At 39.4% G+C, this 14,723-nt stretch overlaps 1 protein-coding gene across 4 annotated transcripts in view; it reads left to right on the plus strand.

The window, feature by feature from the left end:
* Positions 1 to 14,723, plus strand: part of esrrga (estrogen-related receptor gamma a) — a 241,607-nt gene that overhangs the window by 388 nt on the left and 226,496 nt on the right. The window contains exon 1 of one of the 4 annotated variants that reach the window (XM_043695803.1): positions 1,611 to 1,753. The exons of 2 other annotated variants lie outside the window; for them this stretch is intronic. The gene's annotated coding sequence lies outside the window, so the exon portion shown is untranslated. Of the gene's footprint in view, positions 1 to 1,610; positions 1,754 to 2,216; positions 3,259 to 14,723 lie in introns of those variants that run through there. One more of the 4 variants, XM_043695801.1, reaches the window with a different exon arrangement.

Genomic DNA, 14,723 nt, shown 5'->3' on the forward strand with positions numbered 1-14,723 from the left:
TGGAATTACTCAATATTCATTTTTTTTTATTCCTCGTTCAGTAAAGGCCGTAAAACTGTTGTGAGTATTGTGAGAGAAGCCATCCTTCAGAATGAAATTTGCAAAGAAACAGATTGGGGTGGGAATTTGCAGTTTTATAAATTAAATATTTGTCGCCATCACAATGGACAGTGTGCACAGACAGTGGTTACAGATTGCTACGTGACAAACAAATCTATCTATTGTGTAAAGCTGATTTCGATGTACTAAATCAACTGCAGGAATTCAACTTATGCTACTGAGGGACTATCGAACAGCAATGTAAGACGTTTCTTGCTGCTTCAACGCAGTCTGCAACCACTGTTCTCGCATTTGTAAACTGCAAAAGTGAATTCAATTCACATGTTTCATTACCCGTCTCATCTAACAAACATCTCCAAATTCTAAATTGAGTCCCTCAATTATTTCCAAAGTTCGGAGTTCCAAAGAGAGCAATGTAGGTTAGATCGTCGTGACAAGTTAGAGACCAGTAACTAATGGTCGCGATGTCTGACTGTCTCTTTTTTTTACGGTGAATTGCTTTTTTTGGGGCAATGATTGCTACCCCGGAAAGTTAAAACGGTAACTGGTTTGAAAACTACTCAAAGCCAGGTCACAAACTACTCTTACCCGGACCGCACAAAACAATACCTAACGCGTTCAAACTTAGTTTTAGACGCGACTTCAGTGATCACACGGACTGCTCCCGTGGGCTACTTTAACCGGCATTTGCCGCTATTTCGGATGCGCCGGTCCTGGTTAATACAAAATAAACATGGGCATGAGAGTAAACTGAACCACACCGTCGCTGATAAGTCACTGATAAGAGGGATAGCTCTGCTAAATAACGCATGACGGATTGACGCCCTTCTAAGATCATTTTGATAACATCCCTTTCTTCCTAAGATCAGCTTTCTGATACTCAGCATCTATCATTGTTCACGCAAATGGCATTCCCGGTTTAAACACACACACAACACACGCTCAATCGCAACATCGGGATTTGTCCTTCGTCAAAACAAAAAAACAAGCTGCCAGTGTACCTGGACATTAGATACCAGATGAAGTGAGAATTCTGTCAACCAATATGTAGGTGAGTTGTATTTTTTGTTTGTTTTTTTAGAAACCTAAAAATAAATTGACATTTTGATCGGCGAACCGCTTCTGGATTAATCATGGTTTCTTTTTTTGTTGTTGTTTATAAAAATAAAGACGGGAAAAAAAAACGCTGCAAGTGCACGTTTTGTTATCACCCCTGGAGCACCGCCAGTGCCGGGAGATTGTGAATTTGGTCCCGTCTGTTGCAACTTGTCATTGATAAAACAAGCCGGGGATGACGCTCTGGGTCACGCTGAGTACGGACGGGCGCATTGCCGAGCGGGTGTGTGACGATCACATGGCCGCCCTGCTACACCGCTCTTTCCACCCACAAAGCACAATATCACCGCTTTAAATGACACAGGCGCCGAGGCCCCGCAGAAATCCCGACCCCCGCTGGCCGGCAAATCGAGAGCCGCCGGCCCCCGCCCTCAGTTTCACAGCACCCCCCCTCCCCCCCCTTTAGACTCCGAGAGTTACCGGTTCCCAGGAAAGGGAGGCGTGTGTGTTGTAAAGAGGGTTTGCAGCGCTTCCGAACCCCGTGGACATTAAAGCGAAAGTAGCCGGCTTCCATTTACTTTAAACTACCACATAACCCCCGGCAGCAGCTCTCGATCTGATAGGGAGGTTGTCCAAGGTAATCGTAAATCAATCACATATTTGCTAAAACGTGCAGCTTTTTCTGACAGTCTCCGATTGCGATTTTATTAAAGCGCCTGTGAAGCGGCTGATATTGAGCTGAGGGTTACCCTTGCAGAAGGTTGCAACTGTACAGCGACCTCAGCTTTTAAAGTTCCTGCTATTCTTTCCGAGAGCAGCCTCGGTCGCTGCAACAAGGGGGAGGGGGGAGGCGATGATGTAGAATGATCATTTGCAGGTCTTGTCCTGGAAATAGATGATAGGTTTGACAGCTGATCCACTGTAGGCCTGGAGATCCTGGCGCGTCAGTTGCATTTTTTTTGCTTGCTTGGTTCAGTTTTGTTGTGACCACATGGGGTTGGTGGTAGGAAGCACGTTACGTGCTGAAGATCGTTAGTTCCTGACCATATACAGTTTGTGTGTGTGTGAGAGAGAGAGAGAGAGAAGGATATATACATGGTGTGTCAGGAAGATGTGCACTGAAAAAAAGAAAGACAAGTGTATGTGCCTGTGTGTGTGTGTTTGTGAGAGAGAGAGAGTCTGTATGAGAGGGAGAAAGTCACATTGAATGCTGGGCCGGCTGCCGCAGTACCTCAGCGAGAAACAACACGATATCCTGCTGTAATCCAAGAGATTTAGTGGCAGTGAAGCGGCGGCAGCCGAAGGAAATTCAACCGCGCAGGTTAACGTGCGGCCCTAAACCGGCAATGTGTAACTTGTAAACTGTAGCAAGACCCACACCAGTGCAGATTGCGAGTGGATTTAGCCAAGTTGTTGTCAGTGAGGAGTATACGCTCCTGTTATATTGGAGGCCCATTGCTTCCCAGGACGTTGCACCAGACAATACACAATGCAAGCTCCTAATGCAGTGTCCACGTAGAAGATTGATTGTAGATTTCACCCAGACTGAACTGCTGCAATAATTGCAGGCGATGCATGCCATTGCCAGATTGTTTAATTATTTATTAACACACCTTTGAAGAATACATATCTGGGGTGCAGGCCCATCAACCTGTGTGATGCAATGTTAAAGCTATAAGTTAAAACAATACACACACTTCAAAAACGGTCAAGTTTCTTGTTTACGTTGAAATCAGTTTCTTGATTTGGTACGATCACATGCAAGTTGTTGAACTCGCCCTCCACTTAAACCCTCTGTCCTGGCACTCTTGAAATTTGATATCATTGCTTTTTAGTGTTTATAGTGACGCAGAGCCTCTGACAGTCAGATCCTGCAAATCAAGGCTTACCCACGTTATCCTGCTGGTGGTACTTCTACCCTATTTAAAATCAAGATCCTTCTTCGCCATTTGAGACTCGTCCTGTTCCTCATTTTCGCCTTTTCATATATGTATGTCCTGTATGCTTTTTTAAAGTGTGTTAAAACTCTAAGCAAGTTGCAGGAATATTTTGGTTAGGGTTAGCTTAATTGCCCTTTGATTCAAAGGTATTGCCAGCCAGCACTCTCGCTGTTAATCCCGTCACTGAGACGATCCAGCACTGGTAAGTTTCACGGTAGAACACTTCAAATAGACAAAAATAGTCTTTCAATCATATATATTTCTCCTTACTGTCATCTCATGTAACAACATAGCTCGGGACCATCTTCTGTTTGTGGGAATGGAAGTTAATGTTGTCAGGGAAATTGTTGCAGTGTTATTTACTTAAATCGTTTTATAACTATTTTTGTGTATTCTTTGCATGTGTGAGAATAATAAGACAATTAGCACACATTGATCTGCATATTCATTCTACCTACTTGTTTAATTGAAATAGAGTTGATGGTATTACCATGGCATGTTTAATGATCACCTCATTGCTTTTACTTATTAGTGGAGCATCTACTTGGTTAACCTAGTTACTATGTTATATTCCTATTAGTCAATGTTTGGAATAGTGTCTATATAGAGGGTTAAAACACTGGCAACATATCTCAGTACAAATCTTAAGCTTGGCCTATAATTAATAACATACAATGCCAGCAGTCAGCTGATCGAATGCCCTCTCCTTGGCAACGCAGGTTGGTAGATCCGTTGTGCTTTCTGAGTAATTCTTGCTTTGGATCCAAAATCTGCACTTGGTTTAACTAGTGATTGTGAAATGGTAACCATAGCTTCCAGAGCTTAGAACAAAATCTATTGAATTCATTTTTGTGAACCTTCCAATGGAAAAGACCCAGAACAGTCAAAACACTGTTGGGTATAAAATAATGTTTGAACTATTTATTGTAACACAGTAACTGTTGTGGTATTAGATATATTGTGCAAATTCAAAACTAATATTAATTCAAAATTATAACACGCAAGTAACCTATCACAGTGTTTTCTGCATAAAATGCCACTCAAAATAAATCACACAAAATGTCATTCAAAACGTACATGGGTTTAGAAAATTCAAGTATTAGAAGTGTGATCTTGGTTGCAGAGTATATATCAATTTTTGATAATGAGACCATGTAGCAGATGAAAATATAAACTTATTAATTCCTTAACTTCTCAATTTTCTGATTTCTATATCTTATTAAGACTTTTTGCATGAATACTGATGTCACTATTCATTAGTACACCATTAAGCTTATGATATGACATTTTGTAAGGTGTGCAAAATATTTGTTGGCATGTTAGGTGTACTTCACGCTTTTTTGAAAAACAAGTGTTCGGAATTTTAAACATAAATGTAGGTGATGAATAATTGAACATGGAAAACCATTTGATGTCCCTTAATTTAGCAACTGGATTAGATGGTTTGACATGAAGTTTAGACAATGGTGTGCATTATCTGTTGAAGGCTAGAGGACACTTTGCTTACTTGGCAGCTAAGCTGATGCCTGCCAGGTGAAGTAAATCCATTTGCAAATGAAGATACTTTGTAACCAAGATGGGTTTCAAAGGGATATTGTTTTATTTGGAAAAATAAAATTGCTTACAAATTGCGCCGATTGGTGGTGCGTGTTTTGCATTCACTTATCAGGTAATGCATTTCTAATGTTTCTCCCCCTATACTCCACCCTAGCAGCTGGGAAATCTTGACTTCATTAGACTGAACATGTTTGCCTCAGGCTTTTTGAAGTAATTGAGTTGTAACTCAGGTTAGATTTTAAGGGTTTGAATTGTTATCTTTGGTTTTATGGTCAGATGCTCTAGTTAAATTTTAGGTTCATGATTAAATGTGAGGCTACAAACTGGGGTCAATGCATTGTTTTTAAGATTCACATTCCGTGACTCTACAGAATGTTCTGGTTTTTCTTTTGGGGTCACGGTTTGGAGTTTGATGCTTGGGATCTTTCAATCGTCGAACAAAATTTTAGAGAAAAACATACAAATGACATACACATTGGGACAAATTGATTTTAAAATGCCACAAAGAGATAAAAAATAACAAAAATAACATCTTTGTTGTTGTGATATAATTTTATAATTTTATTGCTCCTGCATTTTGTTTGACTGAAAAGTATGTGTCCTAAGTCTAATACCATAGTTGTTAGACTATACACCGCAGTACAATCTAGCAATTAAAATGGCTGTCTCTAAGTTGTGCGTTGAGAGCAAGTCTTCCTGATTTTGTAGGATGACAAAGATCTTGATGGATTTTTATCAGTTGCCTCAAGAAAGCAAATGTATAATTACTGTATTGGCTGCTGTCTCAACTTCTGTTATTCCTAGTTGTAGTTTTTACAAAGATGGGTTCTGAAATATTTATTTGTGCTTAGCATCACAGTGCAACTTTACTTTTTTTATGGATGTGAGCTTTGGTTAAATGTCAGCAACTCTGAAAATTGATGTAATAACATGCTATATTGATCTGTTTTGGTGCTGGATTCCTAGATAATGAAGTCCATGATAAGAAAGGTTCCATAACACCATCCCGTTCTTCCATGAAGAAAAACAAACAGTCCAGAAACTAAAAAGGTGTACTGCACTTTATATTCCAGTTCCCATGTGCTCGGCTTTGTTCTCTCATGGAAGGCTGTTTGATACTTTATAGTTCTTTTTTTAGTAGAATGTGGAATTAACTAATTTAGCAACAATTCCAATGTCAGGGCTTTTCATAGCTGTCAGAAGGAAGCCTGTATAAGCAGATGAGTCAGTTATGAATTTCATTATTCTGCATCCCTCAATTTTCAGTAAATCACGATTAGATCAAGTTGGAATGATATGCGGAATGGCATATTCTTTATTTTGGATTTGGAAGTATGTGTGCTTTTTGCGCAGACTCAACATCTCCATTTCTCACATCAGGCGTTCTTTTGCCTTTGAGTGGATGGAAAATTCAATGCCACATTATGGATAGTTTTATGTTTGACTCATATTTGCGACAGTTCAAATCCATTTCACTTGGGGCTTTTCCGAGTTATTAAGCAGGTCATCTGCCTCACCTCTTTGGACTTATTTCAAATTCATGCCCAAGAAGCAAAAAGATCGTGTTCTTAATCTCCTGTCCTGCTCAATCATCTGTAATGGGTCTTGACCCTCAATGGCAGCATTGGTTGATACTACAGTATTCTCTCTAAACATAGTAAGGACTGTGCAAAACTTTATACTACTTTGTTAGAAATGGCAAATGAACTTTGAATTATTTTTCTTGAAAACTAGTTGGTATATTGGTGCAGTTATATACGGAAATCTCACTGAAGTAAGAACGCTGTGTGCGTTGGTTACATTTGTGGTGAATGTTTGAAATTGCATTTGTTTCACTAATTACTGATGGTGTATATTAGCTTAGTGTTTGCTTTTCTGAAGTGCAACAATCTGTCACAAGAGACTACTGCTGAATTCCAATTTAAAAGGATGTTGATACTTGGACTCTGCATGGACAGTGAGTTTTACCCCTGGGTCGCATCAGATGGGAATTGGAATGAAAATGGGCAGTCGGTGACTGGTTCTTCACTGTCATGTTAGGCAGTCTAAGGAGTGGTACTGATTATGTTTTGTTGCTTGCCTCAATTAAAAATGATAGACTAGATGTTGGATTTAGGATTAAAGAGTAAAACTTGCAAGTGCAAGTTCTTTGTAACACTGTTGTCACTTAAATACAAATAACTGGTAAACAGACATAGCTTGTAGTTAATAGAAACAGTAAGTAGTATTGGTGGAGGTTAGCAGTCAATATAAATATCTATTTAAGGTGATTTCAGACCAGTAGTGAATATTATGCCATCAGTATTCAAGTTGTGATTTTGTATGAGGTGTGAATACGCAGCGACGGTAATATTGGGGAAAAAAAATCTCAGCAGTCTACATTCATTCAGTGACCTGTTGCAAGTTTTTATTTGTTTTCTTAATTAGAGCTTGTGTGGATGCTAATTTAGTGAAAATTAATCTTAAATATTTTAAATTAATAGACAAAGAAAAGATATGCCATTTCAGAAATCAGATCATTGATGTTTTAGCGTCAGTATTGCTAAATTAGGCTCAACAGGAGTGACTCTATGGAAACTAAAATTTGATACATAGTAGTTACAATCCATCAAAGTAAATAGAAGTTACGACATGGAAACAGGCCATTTAGCCCAACCAGTCTCTGTCAGATTTAGAATCTTAGAATAAGAAATTAATATTTGGAATAATTATCAATGCGGCAGAAGCAATCACATTCCACTGCAGGCTGCATAGCTACTTTATTCAAGCAGAGATGTACATTCGGATAATATTCAACTGAACTTTTGGGGGTTTACTAATCCCTCAGGCAGGCTCAGTGTAAAGGGCAAACATATTTATAGTAATCCAAATCAGACTGCAATGAATGCATTGCATATTGCTTTATGGTTTACTTATGTAACACAATTACATAAAAAAAGTGACATGTAGATCACTTTTCCAGAAGTATTTAAACAAAAATAGCATAGAACAATGCTTAGATAAAAAGAAAATATTTGAATTTCCCTTCAGTAATTTACCATGATCTGTTTAAAAACAAATGAGACATCACGTAGCTTGATAATTTCCCATGACCGAGTCACCAGCATGAAGCATGTAATTTAGCATGATTTAAGATGCATATCTCTGGGTTTGTGCGTTGTTTCCAGATAGGTTTTAGTTTCTCTGACCTTTTCTGATACATTTTTGGCAGTTGCCCTGCTTATTTCGTTTTGCTCAGTAGATGCGTGTCACCCAGGTTATTGCTGGCAAAGAAAGCAATATATTTAGGCAGTCTACCTAAGCTATACTTTATTCAATTGTGTTACGGGAAATACTACAGCATGTACAACATTATTGAGAAAGTGCATTTGGTTACTTTAGAAGTTGAAGATGCTGACATTTTCTTCTGCGGAATTTAAGCGATTTCTCAAATATTTTTCTGCTTTTTTTATTCTTAAGCGCATTCTCTCTATGGCACATAATTCTTCTACTTGAAGAGAACAGATGAATCATAACTGTCATTTGCCTATAGTGCTAAACAAAGAATGAATTAATGTCACTCCTAGCAAAAGTAAATGAACAAAAGTTGCGCGAAGTTTGCATGAACTTTGATTTCCAGCTTTCTTTTTCTGTTTCTGTCTTGTGTATCTTGCCTTAGTGTAATGTTTATTCAGACACTTCAGCTGATGGTGGGATCGCGCCACATGGAGAACCACAACTTTAAGTTTATGTCCTACACTGCATAGTAAAGCAGCTTTCCTGTTCAATCTCAGCTGTTATTTTCTAGTCATCTTGTCAAGGCTACACTTTTTTAATGTAGTGAAACCTACATGCATATTATGACATTTGAAGTACATAACTGAGTTTGAATATTGCTGGAAATCACACAACACCAGGTTATATTCCAACAGGTTTATTTGAAATCACAAGATTTCAGAGCATCAGGTGAAGTGAGAGGGAAATACACAGATACAGAATTTACAGGCTGAGAAATCAAGGGCAGAGAGATCAAAAGATCATACAAATGATGTGAGTGGAGTGTCAAATAATAAGAATGTTAGACAGTGTAAGAAAAGTATCAATAGCTGAGTAACAACTGAAGAGATGACCTAAAATCCGATTAAATGAGGCAGAGAGTTAATTACAAAAAAATAAAAATGAGATGGTGCTGGAGACAAACCAAATGACTGGAATAACATGGAACACAAATGGAAACTGCTGGAAAAGCCCAACAGGTCCGCCAGCATGTGTGAAGAAAAAACAGAGGATGGGTCACAGGTTCCAAAATGTTAACTCTGATTTTTCTTCACAGATGCCACCAGACCCTCTGAACACCCACAACAACTGCTCCCCTTGCTCCCAATTTACAGCATCCGCAGTTCTTTTGTTTTTTTATCTGACTGGAATAATATGATCGGTAGAAGATTCGTCTGCTGAGGGTCTAACCAAAGTAATAAGTAATCAAAAACTGTACAAACTAATTAAGATAGAGAGATCATAACAATTTTTCAAGGTCATGGTCTCAAAACAGAACAGTAAGGAAGACTTTACAGATACTGAACAATGTGGGGGGTGGTCACATTTAACTGACATGAACCCAAGATCATGGTTAAGATTGTCTTATAGGTATGGAAAGAGAGATATAGTAATATACTAAAGTATTTTGTCTTTGTGTTCATTGCAACAAATGCAATTATGCCAAATTTCAAATGATCAGATCAATTCACATGACAAGAGACAAGATATGGATTTGTTGACAAGTTGACTTTGGCTGAGGTATTCCCATGAGTAAATCAACAAGGAACTACAGGCTTCTTAAGTTCCCATGTAGTTTGAAAAAGAGTAGCATCCCGTCCATAAAGACATTTTGCCTACACACAAGAGCAATGTCAAGTTTAGGTTTCTGTGCCAGTGCAATGCCATGTAGGTAAGATGCATATCCCAGTGATTGGCTTATTAAATTAACAGCATGTTCCCTTGGTAGCTCATTATAGGAAGACTATAGATTGTACTCATCAAGCTTGCATTTGCAAATTCCAAAGGAAACATCTGCAATTACATCTGATTCCACAATTGGGCAGCATTTGCTGAACAATCCCAAGTACCTCTGTCTCTCTGCTGCCCAAACCTCAATCATGACTTCCACTTCTTCCCTACTACTGCTGACATTGTCCACTTTCTCTGAAATTGAAATACTGATATTGTCTTTAGCATTGGCTGCACTGTATAAAGAAACGTTCTCTGGTATTTTGAAATTTTGGATTTGGAAGGTTGGTAGAATCCATTCAGCAAAATCTGACTCAACGCAAACTGTTGCAAGTTGTTTTAATCCAATCAGCATAATAATGAATATAAGTATCTGGAATATGCATGATGTGGGTCCCTGTAAATTCTGTATTACGTGTACTGACTTGTGCTCACTGTTAGTCAAGAGGGTGAAGTGTGGCCTGCACAACTAAGTTCACAATTTATAAACATGGCCACTTATATAGATTCTTTGAATACTGATATTTTGAGAACAGTTAATGGTTAAGGTAGCAATCTGTATAATGTTATGAAGCTAAAAATTATCAGAGTACTATTTTAAACTATTTTATACATTGTGCAAAAACAATTTTGAGAAAAATAAATTCTATATTTATTGAGTTATTAAATATCTTACAAATCCCAAATACAGATATTTTTGAATGGCTAAAGTGTGCCACATTTAGTGACACTGTTTGTAAAAGCAAATTCTAAGCTTAGATAAATTACAAACGTTGACAAAAGCCAAATATATAGATTTGCTTCAAGATGTTAGAAGAATAATTTCTGCTTGTAGAATGGAATTACTGCAAACTTGACTTCACAGTGGCCTGTTTCATTTGAAACATTTGGCAGGAAATGTGAATGTTAAATTGCTGAGTTTGCCATCTACACTAACTAATTCTGGTTTTTGTCATGCTGGTACCTGTTTAACCCTCTTTAAATGCTCTGTCATGCTTGGCCATTTACTGGGCAGTGGGCAGTCAGAATATGCACTGTTCCAAGGGAACAAAAGCAGTTGATTGCTTTGGGATCAAGGAAAAATTCATTGTGCATTGCAGTTCAGTAAGTGGCTTAATGTCTGCTCTAGTGCTGTCATCCTCTGAACCTAAAAAGGGAGACATACAAATACACGATAGCAAAGCTTCTTTTTTCAGCTACTTTAAACAGTTTAAAAAACTGTACAGAGGAAAACCATAACAGTTATTCGTGACATGGCTATTTTTCCACAGGGAAACATTCATAGGTCATTGTTACCTATTGGGCCCTCACACTGAGCATGCACTGTCCAGTGACTGTCAGAGTAGCTCTGAATATTTATGTTTCTGGCTTCTATCAAAGTGCTTGTGAGGACAACAGCAACATCAGTTAGTTTGCTGTGTGCATGTGATGTGGCACATAACTGACATACTGTGTGTGCAGAGTCTGCTATTCGGAAAGTAAGAGCATTGGATTTTCTCACATTTTTATATTCCCACGGATGGAGGACATTGTCACCCACATGCATGTAGCCCTGCATGCTCTCCTTCTTGAAGCAGATTTATTTTTGAACAGAAAAAGCTTCAGTTCGCTCAGTGTGGAGCTTGTTTGTGACCACATGAGGCTTGTGTCTGGTATCCCGGCTACGGTCAGAATGCTTTCATACTGTGCCTGTTCTCCATGTCCTCTCTATAGCACCTGGCATTGGTGTGGAGCAGGGCTGCGAGTCAAGGAAAGAAGTTGGAGGTGAAGCTGTTTCTTGAATTCAATCAGTGGCTTGCTGTGTTACTTCAAAGAGCAGGTAAGAGCCAACTACATTGCTGTGGTTCTGGACCAGAATGGAAAAGGACGACAAATCTCCTTCCCTAAAGAACATTAGCTTTTGAAACAATGTAATATGTTCATGGTCATCATCACTGATATTAGCTATTTATTCCAGGTTTATTTAACTTCATTTAGAGATGTTATGGTCAGATTTGAATTTATATTTTTGGATTATGAATCCAGATACATAACTACAATGACATTGTACTTTCATACAATCTAATGTTAAATCTCCATATCTAGCTTATGCATCCTTTCAGTAACCCTGACATAAACGTAGAGCTCAGAAATAATGATAGTCATTCATTATCATGTGTTGTCATCAAGCAATCCATTGGCATCCTGAAGCAACAATTTCACGTTCTTGACAAATTGTAAGAGGTTCATCAGGCTAGTCTTGAGTGTGTCTCCAGTTTCTTAAATGCTCTGTGCTTCTCAATCAAGCTATTAAAAGGGAAATTACTTTGAAGATTCCTGAGGAGGAAGAAGTGGAACAGGAAGATGAAGAAGGAACTGAAGAAAGAAGGTGCACGTGGCCCAACAGTAAGCTATGAGAGTTGCTACACAGACATGATTCTCTTAATTAGTCCCTCCCTCCCTAACACTAAAAGTCTCTTCATCCATTTGATCCAGTCCTCAGATCCACCATATTACAGCTCTCAGTCTGCAAACTTCCAAGTTCCACCTGCGTCTATACGATTATGAAGACAATCAGTTATACCAAAAACAATTATTTAATTTTATCACACTTCTTTTTTGATTTGACAAATATTTACTTGATTCCTGTCTTACTGTAAATCAGCTATGTGCAATCCATAGTGCTTGCCTTGTGTTGGTGGCACATGACCAATTCTAGTACTCCTGGAATGTTGTATCTGAGTGACTAGAGCTTGGAACATGGAATGTTATTGCCGCTAGCACTTGAGATGGCTGTGGTAGCACTCTCAAGAGACTCTGAATGTTGAACTCATTACCAACTGTTGGAGGAGTTGCTTTGGCCAGGGTGATCTGATTCCGCTGGTTGTCAGTACTGGAAATAGAGTGACCTGGGAACTAGAAAATGCCCTCATCATTGACCTTTCTTTGCTCTGCACACCAAGAGAGATCCATACGTATACTGTGAGATTGTCTGAGATCCTACTCATGCTCACTTTTGATCTTTGCAAGCTGGAAAATAGCTCAGCCAAAGTCAAAAGGGTAAATATTTGTGCTTCTATCGAATGAATCAGAGCTGTTATCAATTAATCCATCTGTGAGGGTATCCTGCAATGATCATAGAGCTGATAACACACTCTGCATTCTGTCCCTCTGCCCTTGCTCCTACATACCCACGCTGGACGAATCTCCAAATGCGGACACTCCTTAAAAATGCACAGTGACAGGGTTTGAGTTGATACTTCAGCCATACAATGGCTGTTATGTTTCCTGTTCTGGTATGCTGCCAGCCTGTTATTCTTTTCCCTGAAAGATATATGTATCGCTAAGATCTGAAATATAAGAAAAGGAGAAAAGTTACATTTATTGACAAGGACAGTTGCATGGCTTTTGAAAAGAAGTTGCAACCTCTCATGCACCAAGTAATAAGGTGGGATTTAAATGAGAAGAGAAGGACAGAGTGATGGCTGAAAGTCCTTCAGCATCACTAGAGGTCAAGCTTCTAAGATGCCCTCTTCCCATGATGCCCATAACCTGCTCTTCAAGTGGAGACAAGCACATGGATTCAAAGAAGAAAGTGTGTCATGTTAGAACAACGAGAAGCTTTGAGGATGTGCAAGTCAGGGTAGAATATATATTTGTATGTACAAGATGGCAGAGGTGTGTCAAGGTAAAACGAACAATTGTGTAGTGGCAGCTCCACTGCATTGCAGTAGAACTGACAACAGCAGAATAAAGTGTGTTGCAGCAATTGTAGGAGAGTAATAACAATTGAGGGATGGATGGTGAGAACTATGGTAATAGATGGTGCTAGGCTGATCATTGATTAAATGCAGGCAGAAGTTCATGGACAAGGAGAACTAGGGCAAGCCTCCTTAGCTGAATCCTACTGTTTGTTTTTTTGGCTAAATCTGTGTTCTATAGTGTTTTTTGGAAGGTTTTTCACTGCAAGGCCGAGTGAGCTTTCTCGGTATATTTTACCAAATATGACACATTAATTAAAACCACAGCCCCTGATGTTTCTCACATCCAATTCTGGCTCCATCTTAGCATGCACTGTTTCTAGAACAGTTTGGCACCACAGATTTCACAGGTATTCCTTGCTTCCATTCCATCTATAAAAGTGCGTTATGCAGACAGACACGCCCCTGTCAATCCAGAACTGCCCTGCATTCCTAATATTTCCTAATGTTTACTCTCTATGTGGCAGACAGGGGGGAACCATTGCCCCACAGTGCAGGCAGGGACATGGAGATCCTTTGGATGGGCTGGTGCAGAGGTGCCCCTTGATCAGGGGAGTGGAAGTCAGGATACTAGACCATACGTGCCTGGTCTGAGATTGCCACCCAGGTTAATGCATTCTTAGCTTCCTGAGGAATGCTCAACACTGCAATTACCTTCACTATTCTGCCAGAGGAAGTACTGCTACCTGCTCTCCGATACTTCACACTCAATCCATCCCTACTACTGCACTCACTTCCCACCAAGACATATTCTCTACCTCTCTACTTATTACAACATCTCTCACACTGTCACCCACCCCAACCCCTGACTGCTGTAACTCTGTGCTACAGCTCATTTGTTCATGGCACCTCCTCACCTGCACCAAAAGAAACAGATGTGCCAGTTATTTTAATCACTTGTAAGATTTGTCTCTCTCATTCCAGATGTAGAACAGTCCTGAAAAGAGCAGAAAGAGACAAGATGGGTGATGGTATGTCTCTCATTCTGCTTCTCAGCCCGTATGTGGAGAACATCCTTAATCTGACTACGCTGAGTGGCTGACTGACTGACTGACTGTTTCTAGGCTGCTGGACTGGTGTTGGAGGCTGCCCTTGACTTACTATGCCAGGATACCCTGTATGAAGGCTATTCCTCTTGAACTAACCGAGGACTGTTGACACCCATGACAAGCTTTTGGCTCTGTGTCCGAGCTAAATAGCAAGCGCAAGAACCAATTAAAATGAGCTTCGTATCTCTGGCTGAGTGGCTTCATGCAAAAAAGCATAGCAATGCAAGACAGGAATGATGTGACTATACAGTTAGGCTTAGAGGGAACGCTAACTATGACTGCAAATGAAGAACCCAGAGGTGCATCCTGGTCCAGTCCTTGGGCTGTGTGAGAAT

Source organism: Chiloscyllium plagiosum, chromosome 9, assembly GCF_004010195.1.
Source record: "Chiloscyllium plagiosum isolate BGI_BamShark_2017 chromosome 9, ASM401019v2, whole genome shotgun sequence".
Classification (NCBI taxonomy): domain Eukaryota; kingdom Metazoa; phylum Chordata; class Chondrichthyes; order Orectolobiformes; family Hemiscylliidae; genus Chiloscyllium; species Chiloscyllium plagiosum.